The following is a 7,050-nucleotide window of genomic DNA, read 5'->3' on the forward strand; positions in this document are numbered from 1 at the left end:
CTACGCGGCAAAATATAGTTCCTTGGTCTGCATCCGGCTGATTCTTTATACAAGAAAACTTTTAAAGTATAAGTTAAACATTAGACTTGACCTCTCCACTGATATTTTATGTTGTTTATTATATTTTCAACAAACAAACTTAATAACTTGATCTTGTTACGATATTAGCGCACAACTACATTATCTGGTTAACTAACAAATTAGTATAGATTCACAGTGGAATTTAACCAATGTGAGCATGTTTTGGGAAGGAACTTTTTAGATAAAAAGGTTAATTCTAGCAATTCTATAATTATTATTTTAATACGTGATTTATATAACTTTAAAATAGGGTAATTAAAGATTCATTCCATGTATTTTGTTTCTAGAGTGAACTTTTCAACTCGCAATTGTGTTTTTCTCATCAGCAAAGTTTATATTTTAATAAAACTATATCTAAAGACATACTATTTCATAATCATCATCAACAAACCTTAATATTTGAAATAACTTGCAATTTTTAACTACGGAACAGATTATCATTAGTAAGACAATTAAAGGAACTCCAGAATTATGTCCCTTGTTTAGGTTCGTTTATAAATTTCAATTCCAACACGAAATCTTTAATCAATGAATTGAAATTGTATTTATTTAGTATTAAAATATGGAAAAAAAATACTTAAAGTTTTTAGAGAACCAAACGTTTTTAATTATACATTCTAAAGGTGTCTATATAATGAGTTCTATAAAATACAATTTAGCTTAAACGTTAATTTGTATAGAAGGAAGGCTGCTTCATACACCAGTAAACAACGAAAATTAAGGTGCTAATAATTTTAATAATTTTATTTGTTTAAATACTAATTAATTATAGTATTATAATTTCAATAATCTAGTTTAATTATAGAAATACTTAAGAAATAATTGGAATAACACAGTTGTATATCAAAGAATAATAGGTTCGATTAGAAATTGCGCAATTCCTTTAACTGTCAGCGGAGAGACACAATGTTGGAAGCGAGGAGGGGGTCATTCGTCTAGATAGAAAATTTTAAAGACTAGTTTGAAAATTAAGAAACTTTCTTTACTTCTTTAGCCCTGGTTTATCGTCGTCTTCAGAAATTTACCACAGAGGAACGTATTAAATTAATGTTTATCATATACATATATATAGAGAGAGAGGGGGAGAGGGAGGGAGAGAAAGAGAGGCGCACACACAGATGGAAGTAAATTAGATTAATACAAATTTTATTTTACTATTAAATTATTTAGAAGAATAAATTTCTCTTTGGGAAAGATATTTTACTTTGCAAATACAGGACAGAATAATTATAACCAAGATTAACATTGTCCTAATTCAGACTTTCTTTTGCAAATACTAATGAAGAAGTTGGTAATTTTATTGAAAGAGCCTTCTTTTTCACTGTTTTACTTTCATTTTCATCGTAAAAAAAATTGTGATGATTTTCTCAAATTAGAATATTTGGATATTAAGTAATTATTTATTATAACTGGATCCTTGCATTAAAGTGATAATTTGTTTATCAATGAAACAGATTTATTTTGACTAAAGACAGAACGCAAATGAAGTAGTCAATCAAGTTTGAGTGCAATCACACGTGGTCCAATCATTGAATTATACTGATTTTTATGTTTCACTGAAAATGGAAATCAATATTGGCTGCAAAAATCTAAAAGTCCACTTAAAGATATCATTGTTTACTCTGATTTAAGACAAAGCAGCACTGTTTTAAAAGATTAACAATTTACAAAAATAGATGGTTGATAATATAACAAAAGTGCAATTACACTCTCTTAATTACACACTGCAACAAAGAATACTGGTATTTCCCTATGAGCTTTTAAGGCAATGCATAACACTTATGTCGTTACTTTAGGTGATACAAGTTTGAGGCCCTGGAACAACCAGGAACTCTCATTACCTGATATTTCAGTAAGACAAAATGCCAACTAAGACAAAATTTTCATTGTCAGCAAGCTGGCTCCGCAGGAAGTTTTGAATGTCACAAGTTGAAAAATCTAATTCAGTAGCATATTATGGTTTTCAGGATCTTGTTCTATTAGATGACAGATACAGTGTCCCACATTTAGGATATGTGATGGAGAGTGTCTTATCTTCCATAATGCATCAACATCTAGCCCAAGGTAAAAAAAAAGAGTAAGCCCATCAGATATCTTGCCATCATATTTGGATGAGGGTAAGACCACTGGTTCCAGAGTTGAGGGAATATAAACCTAAGCTATAAATGATTTTATCATCCAATTTATAAAAATAAAGAAACATTATATTCATCTCAATTCAATTGACATGGCAATCCATGACACCCACTCCTGAATTGAGGGGCTTGCTAGTAATACCTTGTTCCTTTATATACATCAGCTGCAACTTTTAACAGTAATAGAGATATGAAGTTCATCTGGACTAAAAAGAAGCCACTAATATTTACCATAAGTACAGTGTCAACATAATCCCCAGTACTGATGAAAAAGAAAAAACATAGTTCAAAATTTGCTTAAAGTGTAAAGTGCTTAAAATTCTCTGAGGTAATATGTGCTGCTCTGGAACTAACAAACCAAGCTCACTTCCACAATAGAGCTCCAGCCACCTACCTTTGGGAGCTAGTCTATGTTGAAAAACAGATGATGTCTCCACCAAAGAGGAACAAGTATGAATAGAAGAAAGGAAATAGAGAAAAGCTAACAGATAGCATTTATGTAAATCCAAGCCTTAAATTATTTAGGTCACACAGACTGTTCAAGAGATTTCAAAACGTATTTAACATTCTCCAAACTTTTGAGTTTCATAAAAATGAAGTCATCAAAAATTGCCAAAATTACAAGAACCTAAATGAGGAACTAACCATATGAATGTATGCTTAGTATCTTAGAAAGAAAAGTGAGCTGAAAAACAAGATCAGGAATTGGGTCTCCAAAGGAACACCATGATGGAAGAGAAGAAAGTAAATAAAAGCTATGTAGAAATACCCAAATTAATCTTGAAAAGTTTTCTCAAATAACTACTAAATAAGTATTTAAAATATTTTCTTGATAATTACAATGATGACCAGGAAATTTAAATTATTGGGCCAACAATTTTGAGGGAGTGATTAAGTCAATTACATCGACCCTGAAAGGATTAAAGGCAAAGCTGACCTCAGCAGAATTTGAACTCAGAAAATATTAGATTTAATGTATAATATAAAAAATCTAATATTAGATACTAGTTTTAATATTTTGAAAAATGTGTGGTTTTCTTGTTTATATTATACCAAATTGCTTTCTTGATATGTGTAGTGATCATGACTTTATGCTGCTGAAAAAGATAAGACTGATATGATTGAGAATGAAGTCACTAAAGTTGAAATGTCTATGTTGCATATGGGAGATGCATGGACACAGAAGATTAGGCAGGAATGAAGAAAGGTAATGCAATCTTTATACACAATATGTCTAAAAAAAGATATTTGCTGGATCAGGATTTATCTGGGGTTAAACAACACATTCTACACAGTCACCTCCCAGTTCTTTAACATAAATATTCTACACCATTAAATAGTATATACATCCATTCACTGAAAATACAACAACAGAGATCTGAGTTTAAATATTACAGTATTAAAACTGACATGATAGGAAGCATAGTAAAGCGTATCAGTAATTTATCCAATTTCCTATCTCTCACTTTTCCCTAGAAGACAATTTCAACTGAATATTGAGATCTATAAAAAGAAAAGCCTAGATTTTACATATTGACTCTGAGAAGACAGATGAAACAGTACATTGACATATACAGGATTTGATATTAAATCCATTCAAATCTCCTATACCTGTTCGATTCTTTCGCATCATTAATAAAATCACACTTTAATTACTCCCAAAAGAAAAAAACTTTCACACAAAAGTATAAACACAGTCTCTCCCTCTCCTTCTCCCTTTCTCTCTTAACCCGAAGAGAAATCTCCCTTCTCAAACTTCCACATGGTCACATGGGCTGGTAAAAGATGGGCACTTTTTCATATCAACAAAGAGGAGAATTTTAATTTATGAAGAGAAAATGAAATAGCAAATATTTAGATACACAACCAGTGAAATTTTTTCTATTGAATATTTCAAATCGATTGGCTGAATTGTCAGAGCATTGGACAAAATGCTTTGTGGTAATGGTTCCAGGTCTTTATGTTTTGTGTTCAATTCCTGCTGGGATCAATTTTACCTTTCATTTTCCTAGTTTGCCATGGGAAAATATGTTGGTTTATAATAGTAATTTCTTTTGACAAATATTTTGCTACACAACAATAGGTATTCATCTGCAGGATAAGGGTCTTCAATGAGTTTCAAATCTTCATCACAGCTCAAACAAGGCCAAAAGTAGTAATTTCAAACAAGGCTATGAAGTAGTAATTTTAAAAAATACAGTTGTATTTCCTTTATTTGCTGTTAATCATGGAATTTTTTATTAACATTTTTATATACTTGGACAGTTAATAGCCATGCTTTTCTCCTGTTAACCATACATGTAATCACAAAATATTTCATAAATCCAACTGAAATAATGGAAACATCATCCTATGTACTTTACAATATATATTTGGCTCTACTGTCTAGGTTGCTTCTATTGATGAATATTTTTGTTCCTTAATAATTTCATTTACAAAGAGAAAATTAATGGAGATTCTGAGAATGAAAGATTGCCAAAAGGTAACCATGAGATGCTTAACAGCATCCAAAGCTGATTTTGGATAAGATTCTCTCCTGAGTAACATTCAAAATAATGTCTCCTCCCATCTCTACATCTGTTCAGATCTGATTGTAATTATTGTTCCACATTTGGTTAATGGTACCATTTTCTTCATGCTTGAACTGATAACTTTCTCTTTATATATACCACAGTACATCCTGAAGATGCCAGTATCTGAGTCGCAGACATTGAGCCAGTAGTAATTAATCACCATTCAATGACAATAGCAACATCAGCTACAGAAAAAGCAAGAAACCAATACTCAGCATCAAGTGCTAGAATGTTTGGATGATGACAAACTTATGAAAAAAAACCTTCAAGTCATCCATGACATTCACAACAAACACACACACATGCACACATACACACACACACATGAACAAGTCTCACCTAGTATTGCAAATCCAACAAGACCATCAAGGTAATGGAAAACATTTCCATGTATCACACAATCCTCAGTCTTTCATACGTTCCAAAATGCAGCTGGTCTCTTACCAAAAAGCTCCTGATCAATGTCATATAATTTTCTTTTCTTCCACCTGTCACCCATGGTGACTCTGTAAGACATACTCATGTGGAAAAAAGCCTCTATATTTGCCTTTTGATTCACACTGAGCTCAAGCCTGTCGCCAGACTTTGGTGCTTGAGGGTGCTTCAGAATATTCTGGTTGGGTACTAATTTGTAATAACGCTAAAGTGGTGTTTCCAAAATAAGTGTATCAGTGTAAATTAGAGTGTGTACCATTTAATAGTGAAGGGGCATTACTCACACAACACACTGCTAAGCTAGTCCCTATCCACACCAAACTCTCTCTCTGTCTCTCTCTCTCTACATTAGAATCATTAGAAACAAGCTACATTGAATCCCATTCCCAAGAATGACAACCTTCTGCTCCCGCAGATGATAGTTTATGAATTTGTTTTGCAAGATTCCTGATATGAAATTGTGTGTTGAAACAGATATTGTTATATTTCAGGTTGGTAATTTTTTTTTTTTTTTTTCAAACCAAATAAACACATGGACTGTACATTCGTTCTTCATTCATTTATCATTGTTCTTATTTTATCTTACATCCATTGTCTGGAAATATTTCATCACACATCTGTGACCTCTTCGGCGACTCTTCCGTCCTACATGTATCCTCCTGTTCCAATTAGTCTATTCTGTCTTTCTATGATGTGTATCGCACTACTCTCTCACACACACACAGGTAAGAATACACATTATAAAAAGACAGAATGGACAAAACAGAACAGGAGGATATGCATGGGATGGAAGAGTTGTTGAAGAGGTCACAGATGTGCAATGACAGATTTCTTGACAATGTACATAAGATAAAATAAGAACAATAATAAATGAGTGAAGAACGAATATATAGTGTGTGTGTTTATATGGCTAGAAAAAACATGACCATACTGAAATATAACAATACCATCCTATTATGCTTCCAATATTTCAAAGGTGACAGAAACAGCCATAAACAGCCTTCTTCATCAACCTCGAATCTCTCTCCTCCTAAATAGTTAACAAGATGACTTATGTCAAGCTAGAAGAGGTCATTCGCAAAAAGTAAAAATTAACAATTACAGAACAGAGAAGTTACGCAAAAATTCAGCAGTTCAATATTTTGGCAAATGTTTACTTTAGCACCCGGCAGCCAAAACAAATAAAGCAAGTGTAATAGATGTAAAAAAATGTGTATTAAACAACTATGAAAACAGAAATTTACGCCAATGAACTGGGGGTGGGGAGATGACTTTCAGAAAATTCACATGATCCGATTTTTTCCCTCGTAACCTTTAGGAAAATGGATATCTTTTAATGAAATCTATATATATAAAAATGAGAATGTGTGTCTGTCTGTCTGTCTGTCTGTGTGTGTGTGTGTTTCCCTAAAACTCGAGAACTACACAACCAATTTCATTCAAATTTTACACGTGCCTTTTTTAGGGTCCCGGTTGTATTTTAGTCAAAAAAAATGTTTAACTTCTTGCATAGTTCGAGCCCACAGCAACATAATATCTCCTCCACTATTTAAGTATGACGTGTCAAAGTGAAACAAAAACACTCATGTCAAATACTTTCACTTTAAAAATGAAACTATTCCACTAACTGAAACAATCACATTTCGATACTGTAATGACAGATACTTTCACTTTAATGGTTTCAGAGAGAGAGATGTATATGTATACATATAGATGTATATGTACACGTATATGTATAGATATATATAGAGATATAGATCTATATGCATACATGTATATGTATACATATGTGTAGATGTATATATATAGATGTACATGTAATATGT

At 32.1% G+C, this 7,050-nt stretch overlaps 1 long non-coding RNA gene across 1 annotated transcript; it reads left to right on the forward strand.

Annotated features, from left to right (window-relative positions):
• The first annotated feature begins 260 nt into the window (after positions 1 to 260).
• Positions 261 to 6,018, forward strand: LOC128247338 (uncharacterized). The gene is made up of 3 exons (XR_008263726.1): positions 261 to 803; positions 3,295 to 3,423; positions 4,891 to 6,018. It is a non-coding gene; the product is annotated as an uncharacterized LOC128247338 (long non-coding RNA).
• Positions 6,019 to 7,050: the final 1,032 nt, after the last annotated feature.

Source organism: Octopus bimaculoides, chromosome 3 (assembly GCF_001194135.2).
Source record: "Octopus bimaculoides isolate UCB-OBI-ISO-001 chromosome 3, ASM119413v2, whole genome shotgun sequence".
Taxonomy (NCBI): Eukaryota; Metazoa; Mollusca; class Cephalopoda; order Octopoda; family Octopodidae; genus Octopus; species Octopus bimaculoides.